This window comes from Gavialis gangeticus, unplaced genomic scaffold (assembly GCF_001723915.1).
Source record: "Gavialis gangeticus isolate Ggan-Ray unplaced genomic scaffold, GavGan_comp1, whole genome shotgun sequence".
Classification (NCBI taxonomy): domain Eukaryota; kingdom Metazoa; phylum Chordata; order Crocodylia; family Gavialidae; genus Gavialis; species Gavialis gangeticus.
The window spans coordinates 76,258,519-76,270,341 of record NW_017729031.1 but is presented as its reverse complement, the minus strand read 5'-3'; positions in this window follow the sequence as shown (position 1 = coordinate 76,270,341).

Sequence of the window (11,823 nt, the reverse complement as noted above, 5' to 3'; positions counted from 1 at the left end):
GGTATACCGCGCTGTCCCCTTTAATCCTCAATCGACGCCTTCTATTCTTGGCGGTGACCCCGCCCCGAACTCTATCTCCAGCCCGGTGTGTCTTCGGCCTCACCCTCCTCTTTGGCACTTCCTGAGCCCCCGGCCACAGCACTTACTTCCTGCCGCTCGGGATCTTCCTGGGTGATCTTGATCCCCTGTTGTTCCCCTGCTCTGGCGCCGCAGGCTCGCTCCACTGGGGATCCAGCTATCCCGCCTCTTCTCCCAGCCACTGGACACTCCAGCTCTTCGGCTCCGCAGCTCCTGTCCAGCTGGGCTAACGACAGGGACCGTCTTCCCCGCCATTCCTTCCTCTCTCCCTCCGCTGCCTCCGAAGCGGCAGCCGCCATTTTTAAATCTCCCGGCCGGTGTCTGACGTCACTGTCAGCTGCTGGCTGCAGCTGTACATAGACGCGGCTAACGAGCCGTGCGGGCTCTCCCTCCCATGCGGCGTCCTGCTTTCCTGGTAAGTTCTCCTGGCTTCCGCGGGTCCTGGGACAAGGCGCTACTTCACGGTCAGGGCGGCTAGGATCTGGAACCAACTTCCAAGAGAAGTGGTGCTGGCTCCTACCCTGTGGGTCTTTAAGAGGAGGTTAGATGTACACCTTGCTGGGGTCATTTGACCCCAGTACTCTTTCCTGCCATAGCAGGGGGTTGGAGTAGATGATCTACTCAGGTCCCTTCTGACCCTAGAAACTATGAAACTATATAAGATCAGTTTGAAATTTTTTGAGATCCTCTATATTCAAAATAAAGGTAGTGGAATCTTACAGTCCAGTACATCCAAAGTGCAATCATCTCTTATTAATAGCTATTTCTCTATATATCTACTATATTTTATGGGCTTTTATTTGACTATATTCATGTTTAAAATACTTTTATTGCATATTTCGTTTAGAAAGTCTACTTTTTATTACAATTTTCAGAAAGTTCAATCAGTAATGGCATTTTAATCCATTCATATAAGAAAAATAAAATCTATTGAAATGTCTTTCTATGTAGAAATTTTGTCTTCCTTAATTGAGATTAAATGCTTTTTAAAAATGCACATATTGCACTGTTATATTTATTATGCTGATTTTTATTAGCCATATGCAAATGCACTAATTTTCATTTCATTTTAGCTGAATGTATTTATCCCATACATATTCAAAATATATATGTATCACACATGGACTAAACCCAATTGCAGTTAGAAAATGTACTATAATAAAAAGGGTAAATATTTTCAACATTAGGTGTGCATGCACACACATACATATATGTATGTGTATATATACACGTGTGTATTTGTATGCATACATTTGAATTGATGCATAAAAATATCCAGTGTGTGTGTCATACTAATTATCTGATTATACAAATGTGAGACATGTATGCATAAATTACAAAAATTAAATAAAATAATGCTAGTATAAATATTCTAGGCCTTCAAGATATTCTGTATCTACCATAGGTATTCTATGATTGTGCCACCTTTACTCTGGTTATCCCTATAGGACTTCCTACATGAAGCACTCACTGATGTGATTGTATTACACAGTTAATCTATATACTATACCTATATTTGTATTTAAGCTATATTGTCTCTGATAGTTACCTCATATATTTGCATTCTACATTTTTATTTTTTCCCTGCAAGAATACCAATAGGTTTTAGTTGTTAATAGGTTTTATGCATTTATTTTTGATAGGTTACTCTTTATTGAAATGTTTTAGGAGTTTTGCTTGTAACCATGTCAGTGTAAAGACATAGACAGACAAGGTTTTTTGCATAAATGTGATACCTTTTATTAGACCAACTAAATAGTTGGAAAAATTGTCCTTTGCAAGCTTTTGGGCACAAATACCCTTCTTCAGGTATAGGGAGAGACTGCTAGTGTTGTGTGTGCTCTCTTTTATGGCCAAAAGCTTGCAAAGAACAATTTTTCCAACTATTTAGTTGGTCTAATAAAAGATATCACAGTTACCCAAAGAACCTTGTCTGCCTTGATAAGTTTTGTGCATTTATTTTGCCACCCTAATTTAAGACACTGTTGATCTGGCAAACTGTTTTTAAATATGCACCTATCTGTAATAGCAAAAACCACATGCAAATACATATAAATTATACTCAACATGAGGTAGGTATTCTGGTCTTTAGGAAAATTATGTTCAGTGTGTGCAAAAACTATTTTTCTTGGCTGGGACCATTCACTATAACATTTTGTACTGTACAGTGATAGGATTTTGAGGCCTCATGAATCAAGCTTAAAAATAAATTTTAAAATGAAAGGAACAAAGGACAAGCCACAAAAATGTAAATTAATCACTTTGGTCATTAAGTATGACTGAAAAACTGTTTTTCTCAGTTTTAAGACACTTGAGAATTATGGAACTGCTAAATCAGAAATTCTTCAAAGGGCACTAGTTCTAAGAATATATTTGGAAATACATTGATATTTGCCTCTGACCAGAACTTCAAAAGCATGTCATAGACTAGGGGTGGCCAACCTGCAGTACATGTCCCACGAAGTGGCACTGGCAGCCTCTTTGGGGCATGTAGCAGATGGCAAGAGGGGACAGGCAGCACAGTAATAGATAGGGCAGGGAACAAAAAGCACAGAGACAGATTGGGCAGGAAGCACAGGGCAAGGAAAAGAGAGTTGCAGATCAGCAGGGTAAGGGGATGGGAGTGGCACTTGAGGAGGGTACAGGGTTAAAATTTGTAGCATACCTACATACCCGTATCTACTCCACTGTGATAGACAATGTCAAACTAATAGTCACCATTAACGGCAAAAGTGCAAATTTATGGTCTCATCCTTCAGTTCCTACCACACATAGAATGCTGTACCTATGCACAGCCTTCAGGTGAACCATTTTCTGTATTGGCAACCACAAGTGTTCAAAATCACTAATCAGTGTCCAATATTATGAATTTGTCCTAAAATAATAATAATAATAATAATAATAATAATAATAATAAAGTTAATCAGGCTTTCTTTTGATTTCTTGCCTTTAGGTTGCATGTTTTCAACTTTTTCTCTGTAACAATGAAGACATGACAGCTATTGAAACCCCCCACAAAAAGCAAGATACTACAATAACAAAGGATTAGATTCCTATATGATGACATGACTCCAGATAATGGAACTTTATGGGGAAAAAACAAATAATACTATGAGATATACAATACACTTGCAAAAATTAACAAAATTGGCTTGCAAGGTTAATTATCAAGCTGCTGCTGTCACTTCTTTACCAACTGTTTGCAGTCAGTCACAAAAGTTCAGCTACAGTCTCTTTCAGGTTTAACTGATATCTCTGTGGCTCAGTGGGATATCACTTAACTGCCAATATGTATGAATACCTTATAATAAACTTCAGATTATTGACAAAGCTACTTAGAATGTTTGTTCTTTAGCAGGTAATTCATTCAAAATATGTAGTTTTCTTCTATTTCCATACATTTCCTGGAGGCAGCCAGTGAGTTTCTCAAAAAATGTATATTTGAAATTATTTGCCAGCTAATCCTTAATTCATTGACTTTTCACAATTAATTTGCTGTATCTGCGCAATATCTGAATTAATACTGTTGATCAATTTTGTTTAGACATAGGGCATAGTTTGCATTTATGTACATGCATTGAATTAGGGTAACTTATTGCTGTAAGAATGTGTTTCTAGTGAGACTGTTCATGTATGTGAAATCCACATTCTCTGTGTATGACCCAGCTTTAATATTGATTTAAAAGAAGCTGTTTCTTCAAAACTTCTTTATAGTCAACTTGCCCAAGATGGCAAGAGTACATGTTTTGGAAACTAAACATGCTTTCTTAAGTAATGCAGGAAACTTAAAATTAGCCTACATCCCTAATCATCTGCAAACAAGGTGAGAATAAATTCACCACCTGTAAGACACAGGTTATACAAATTATACCACCATGTTTGTAAAATGTGTTACCTAGTGTGAGCCAAGTCTTTGCCATTTACACTGATCTAGCATCAATTTTCTGTGGTGCATTCAATTCTTAAGCAATCAATATGATGACTACTAATACCATATACCTATGGGTTATGCTCATTATGTTTAAAATGATCATTTCTAAACTACTAGGTCACTGTTACTTGTTTAAGCAGTTTGTTTCCCACAGGTGGCAGTGCACAGACACGGGGTATGTACACACATTTGGGGAGGTTAGAGGGAGGTTAGATTGAGTTAAAAATGTCCACCCAATCTAAGGCAAATTGGGATAGACAGGGCTAGATGAGGGCTTGGTGAGATTGGGGGGGCTCATGGGGTTCCCAGGGATGTTAGGGGGAGTGGAGGGCTTCCCCCCCATAAATCGGGGGGGGGGGAATTAGGCCCCTGACTCCCACCCACAGATGAATGACCTTCCCAATGAACCAACCCCCACCCTGATCCAGCCTGCCCCTTCCCCCACACCAACTTACTTCTTCAGCTCTTGAAAGGAGCAAACACCAGTAAAACTGGCACTGGGAGTGGCTTGCAGAATGGGGATTGCTGCAAGCTTGGGAGACTGCTGGCTAGCTCATGGTGGGGAGAGGTTGTCTATATGGAATTGGGGGCTAAAAATAGCCCATTGTGGACAGGGAGGGTAGAAATAATGTAGGCCTGGGTTTGGGGCCAATGGCTGGTCATTCCCACCCAAGGGCTAGACTAAGAACTGTATAGAAGATCAGTTGGATTAGTCTTCCTGGACCCAATCTAAAGTAGACTACCTCTGAGGTACTTTTAACTTAGAATGGGTTGGCCATTTTTAGACCGATCTAACATTCATGAACTTCTGTACAGTTCTCACTTAGATTGACCTAACTAGGGATCTAAGTGTAAAGTCTACACCTGGGCAAACTAAGTTGGATCTGGTAACCATTTTTAATGTGTTCTAAATTTTCCCTAGCCTCCCGAAACATGTACCCATGGAATTACAATCCTTTGCTTTCTGATCTTCCTGAGAATCTTCCTTACATGAATAGAGATCAGATTAATTCATTATTTGTAAAATATTCAACTTGCTTTGCAGTTGAGAATCTGACTGGGAGTCCATTTGGCTACACTTATGACTTCCTTCTATATGTGTCTTGCTTCAACTGGTTTGCTCTGAGAGAGCAATGCAGAGACTTCAAATTTGGTTGGCTATTATGTAAATTGTATAAGGAATGGAAAAGCTTCATTTAGGGTGGTGTTACAGGTTACCTTTAAACTGTCATAAAGGAACTTAGAATAGGAGCCTTCACCCATTAAAGGGTGTTAACTCATATTAACCCTTTAAACATTTTAAAGTTATGCCAATTCAAGTGAAGATTATCTTTGATCCATTTTACTCAGGTCATTCCATGGTATTGCTAGTCAGTTCTGGATACATAAAACACTTTATTTTCATTCCAGCAGTTTCCCAGGATGCGCTATACTTAACTCTTCCTACTCCTTCCTCTGTGGGCAGACTTTGCACTCTACCTCTTGGGGGGCGTCATCCTAGCCTGAAGTCAACACTCCCTCTTACCCCAAGGGAAGCAACCTCAGCATACTTTAAGCACCCAGGTGTAGTTCACCAGTTTGTTGCTTGCTCTGGCACCTCCATGCACTCAGCTGACTGGCGATTGGTGAAAGGGGAGCTGTTAGAAAGCCAGTTAACAGGTAATGAGCACAGGCAATTGGCTTTAGCACTGGGCAACCATTTCTTTCCCCACCAACCCAGCCTCTCCCCACCACTACCAGCCACTGCACCATCACTCAGCTTCCCCTCTCCCATGGTTTTAATTTGAACTGAACTGCTATTCATTTTAAGTGGATCTGTCAGCACCCACCTCATCCAAATCATGCAGCAAGCCCTCTGGGTTTCAGTTCTGTCCTAATGTGGCTTTCAGTGACTTTGCTTAGTCTCAGCTCTGCTACAGTGTTGAGTGCATGCAGCGAGCCCATTGAGTCTCAGCTATGCACTGGTGTGAGAACTAACCCAGCCTTCTCACCTTCAACCCTGACACACACCCAATCGCAATTAAGTGAAACACATGTAAGATTTCAGTCCTTTTTTAAAAATATATTTTTTTCTGTCTTTTCTCTTTATTTCTCCCCCCTGCCCATTCACTCCAAACAGTTTTATTTCTATGACATTTCACCTCCTACCCATCCAACTCCAGCTGGATCCTACTGGCTATGGAGAGAAAGAAGCAGCCTCTTAGCTACAAGGAGGGAGAGTGTCGTGGCTCCTTGTCCATGCCTCTTCTCACCAGCCTTCTAGCAGCAAGTCACAGCTGTGCAGGTCTGAGATGGCATTAAACCATATTAAATTATTTTAAAGTTAACCTATAATAGTACCCTTATTTTGCCATACTCATACTCCTCTGTGTGAACTGCAGCTACCCTCTGGCTAGATCTCAGTGCCTAGTCTGTATGTGCAGTTTTCTTTGGGACTAATACAAACCATGAGGTTGTATCTGAGGGGTGAATTTCATTCTTATACTTCCAACTGGAAATGTAGTCACTATGCAATATTTTATATAGGAATGGTAGCAAAAGAACTTCTTTTTAACATATATAAAATAAGCCCCCAAATCATAAAATTGGAATTCAAGCCATGAAATGCTGGTATGTAAGAAATCCATCTTTGCTTCAAACATTTCCAGAAATGATTACATGTATTAAATGTAAGAGGTATAGAAAGCTGTTTTGAACCACAGATACCCATCTCCATGGAGAATGGAAGGACCACTTCCAGAAGAGATATAAGGCACAAGCACTGGCTCACAACTATTTTATTTCTCATTATTCATATTTCAAGAGATTTTACTCAGCTTATTTCATGGCTTTTCAAAATTCTCCCTCTTTTCAGGTCCTATTGTAGTGGAGGCTTCTTCAGGGATTTCAGTTTCTAGGTTACAGAACAAGTTCTACCTTTTCCTTAAGGTCTTACATCTATTTTTAAACCTAACCTCTTTTCAAATATCATATTTTCTCCCTCTGATTTGTGAGATGGAGGGAGCAGGGGGGCGGTAGTCTCTTACTTTCTACTTTAGTTATGAAAGAGAATTCAAAGATAAAGTTCTATCATCTTTTACTCATACTTTAGGCAGAATCAAAGGTTATCTTAATTCATAATTCTTTTATCTCTGAAAGCACCCTACTTAGCATTTATACCAATTTAAATTCATCTATATAAACTTGCTTTTACTCATCTGATTAAACTTTATGTTTTCGGATACATATATAATATATTATTTTCACATTGTGATTCACAGGCCAAATTCAGTAATGATATGCAACACAGGGAATTATGCAAAAGAGTTATCAATAAGCTCACTGTCTCTGAAGAACTTACTGATGCACACCCAGCACAACTTTAAAATGGATACCATATATCCAGTGTGTACAGAGTGGTCATGGAGTGACTTGTTGCAGCTCTCCATACCACAGTCCTCAGATGGTATAGACATGCATTTGGGTTCCATTACTTTCTCTACCACTGTGTTTCTGTCATATCCAAGGCAAGCATTTATTCTTTGTGCCTTGATCCATCCTTCTGTTGTATAAATTGAGATATTATTAATAGGTATGGCTAAAATAGGGTGTATGGGTCATTCTTGGCCTGGAAGGAGGTGGGCAGTGGGGTCCCACAGGGTTCAGTCTTTGGACCAGTGTTGTTTAATATCTTCATTAGCGATGTGGATGAGGGTGTAGTGAGCACCCTCTCCAAGTTCGTGGATGATACCAAGTTATGGGGCAAAGTTAACACACTGGGGGGCAGGGAGCAAATACAGGCCGACCTGAACAGGTTGGATCAATGGATGGAATGAAATAGGATGCAATTCAAAAGAGATAAATGTAAGGTACTCCACCTGGGAAGGAGGAATCCCCAGCACACCTACAGGTTGGGGGATGACCTCCTCAGCAGCTCAGAGGCTGAGAGATATCTTGGAGTCATAGTTGACTCCAAAATGAACATGAGCTGACAGTGTCATGAGGCCATCAACAAAGCCAATTGCACCTTGTGATGTAGCAGATGCATGACCAACAGATCGAGGGAAGTGATGCTCCTCCCCTATGTGACATTAGTCAGGCCACAGTTGCAGTACTGTGTCCAGTTTTGGGCACTGCACTTCAAGAGGGACATGGAGAATCTGGAGAGGGTTCAGAGGAGGGTCACTTGCATGATTAGTGGTCTCTGTGAAAGACCCTACAAGGAGAGCTTGAGGGATCTGGATCTCTGCAGCCTTTACAAAAGACAGCTGAGAGGTGACCTTGTATCCACCTATAAGTTTATCAGGGAGGACAGCAGGGAATTGGGGATGTGCTGTTTACCAGAGCACCCCTAGCAGTAACTAGAAATAATGGGTGCAAACTAGTGAAGAGTAGATTTAGGTTAGACATTTGGAAGACATTTTTTACAGTAAGGGTGGCCAGAGTCTAGAATGGGCTTCCAAAAGTGGTACTACTATCACCTAACTTGGAGGTCATCAAAAGGAGACTTGACAGTCACCTGGCTGGGGTCATCTGACCTCGGTCCTCTTTCCTGCTGGGGCAGGGGGTCAGACACAATGATCCATTGGGTCCCTTCCAACTCTATAATCTATAAATATATAAAATGAAATTGGAAAGATTACACATCCTGAAAATGTTTCTAGTACATATTTTCACACCAAACAGCTTCTGAAATGTTTGTGGTTTTCCTGTATACTTGTGCAATGTATAAACGGGAAATGGGAAAATATTTAAAATGAGACAGGTCATTCCTAGAACAGCTAAGTTAAAAAAAATGAAATAACATATATTTTTAATATAATCTAAAATTTATATTAACCCATAGCTTTAAAATTTGCCTAGAGAACAAAAATACTAAAAAATAAAACACACTAGCAAAGAAAATGATTACTGTATTTCATGGTGTATACGTCAAGGTTTGGAGCTAAAATATTTACTTTTAAATTTCCATCTCAACTTATACACCATGTCAATACTTTTGACCCCTACCCCAGCACTGTCCTGGCCTGATCCCAGCCCTGGCCATACACCCACCTGGCCCTGACCTTACCCAACCGTCTTCACCTACCAATAGTGTCCCTGTTGCTGGAGGCCATGGGGCCCAGGCCCAGCTCAAGAGCAGTCTGGGGGCTTTGCTGTCACCATGGTAATACCACTCAGGCAGTTGCTGGGCCCATCCCTGTCCTCTAAGAGCAGCACTGCCTGGGCTATATCAGCTGAGTGCCTAGCCCGGCTCTGTCCCCTGTGAGCAGTGCTTGGCCTAATGCTCAGCCCAGACCCATGTGAATGACACTGCCTGGGCCATACCAGCCAAGCACCAAGCTCAGCCCTGTCCCCTGAGAGTGTAGTGTGTGACTGAATGAAACATTAGCAATATGTAATGTGACGCCAGAACATGTTAGCTTAGATGACTTGGCATTTAAATAGGATATGCTTAGTTTATGTAATAATAGCATTATATTGACAATAATATGTTTGGTAGATATCTATCTATCTATCTATTGATCGATTGATCGATAGATATAAAGCCACGAACTTTTTATATAGTATGTTAAGGATAGTAGTGTGATTGATTGGATGAATGTTTTGAGTGTATGGAATGTTTAGAGTGTGCCTGTCCAAGCAAGAGGAGTTTTGCTAAGGCACTGAATATGCAAGTTACCGAACAATGAACTGATTAACAGATGGCTGAAGATCTAGTCTGTGACTAGGTGCAGAGGAGATAAGCTAAGCGACAGGATAAAGGAGGAATTCTGCATGTCCTGCAATTTAGCCTAAATAACTTTCAATGCTGGAAGACTGACTTCTATGACAGGAGTGACCTTGAGCTAAGATAACAGAAAGAATGATGAGAAACACCAGCTGGATAGGGACATGCAGATGAAAAAATACGTCAACTTCGAACAAAGACTTGAAATCCCTATAAAAGTGGGATGCAGCAATACTAGAGTGGGGATTCACACTCTGCAACATTAGGGAGCACAGGCATGTCTGTTCACCCCCACTCCCACCACCATCACCCTCAGTAAACCTGGGCTGGCCACCCAGTGCTAACATTGAGCAAGCAAGCTGGAAACTATAACATCTCCATAGAGTGTGTTTGTCTGTGTGTGTCTGTGTGAATAATGAGTGTGTTTGTCTTTGTGTTTGTCTCTGTGAAGTCTTTGTATGTTTTTGTTTTATATAATCAAAAAACACAGCACTTTGCCTTATCCCCCCTCATAAGGCCTCTCTCATGATTTGATCAACTGGCATTTTGTGTAACACGAGTGGCACTGTGGCACATGTTCACTCCCCTAGTACCTGGCCCACAGTGAGAGCATGCAGGGGCCAATTTAAATCGACCCCATATTTCTAATCCAAAAAGTTAGGTTGACTAATACACTGGATCTATGAAACTCCTAACTTTTTAGATCAGAAAACTGGGATCAACTATACACTATGCCAACCTGTACACCATGAGATAAGGTAACAACAAATATTATTTACATTGGTATTTATGAAGGACTTAAGAATGGAAGTTTTCCAATGAACAGTGAAATTTATTCTTTTCCAATTAATATAAAGGAGTAACATAACTTGCTTTAAGCTTCTGAATTCAGGAAAGAACTTAAGGATTATGCTACTATAAAAAAAACAGTAATAAGAGAGAAAGAGTTGGAGAGAGTTCTGTTGAACACAGAAGAGCCCTCCATATATTTATTGCTGATGAATCTGTAATAGTTAAACATAGGGTGCTGTACAAGGCACATGATTGACATCTTCAGCATCCATCTATGAATTGTATACACCACCCATGAAGAAATAATTGTATTTAATCTTCTAAGTCTCTTTTCATAACTAGCCCTTTCTTGGGAAGAGCATCACTTCTGTACAAATAAGAAAAAGAACATTGATATTAACATTCTTAAGCTTTCTTGCTTAGAATGATAGTATATACTCATAAGACTTGTACACCTGAACTTTAGAAAGAAGAATATGTCATGCTGAACTGAATGGTCTTAATTGGTGAAACTGAAACCTGACATGACATGAGTCATGAAATACTACCTTGGGAACTTGTTTCCTTGTAGTAAACTTCAGACTGTAATACAATGAGTACAGCAAATTCTCTGTTTTATGCGGCATTATATATTGGGATAAAATTGTCAGCAGTGTAATAAAGGTAAATCATATTGTTTGGAGCACTCACTCTCTTATTATATTTACTAAAGAAATAAATAATTTAAAAATAAATACCTACAAATTTTCCAAATCCCACATTAAACAAAAGATATTTGAAAAAGATTTAAAAGTTATTTTAGAACAATGAATACATAATCTATTGTAGATACAACAGTTATTCAAAGGAAACTTTCACCTACAGTGACTGCTCCTTTATAATTGTTATCCTCAGTTAGGCATAGGCCACACATTTCTAAAGTGTTAATCCTCACAGTTGGGGCTAGTACTAAAACAGCTCAGCATTAAATAGAAAATGGAACAAATTCCTAGTTGGAATAATGCCATTGTTTCCAATAACATTGTGCCAGTAGAGGGTGCCTAGAGCTAACCCTATACATAATTTCTGTCCAGAAGACAACACACTCACAACTATAGATTTGTGTATTTCTAGACTGTAGTTTACTAGTGCATGGGAAACACAGATGAAAATAGACTTTCATAGCATGATATGGTTGATGAACTTGTTTGGGAGAGACGTAGTTAGCCATGGTCATCTGAATTCAGTTAGAAGTCTGGGTAGATTTGCATCTTACAGATTAACCAAAATGTGTGTGTGTGTGTGTGTGTGTGTGTGTGTGTGTGTGTGTGTG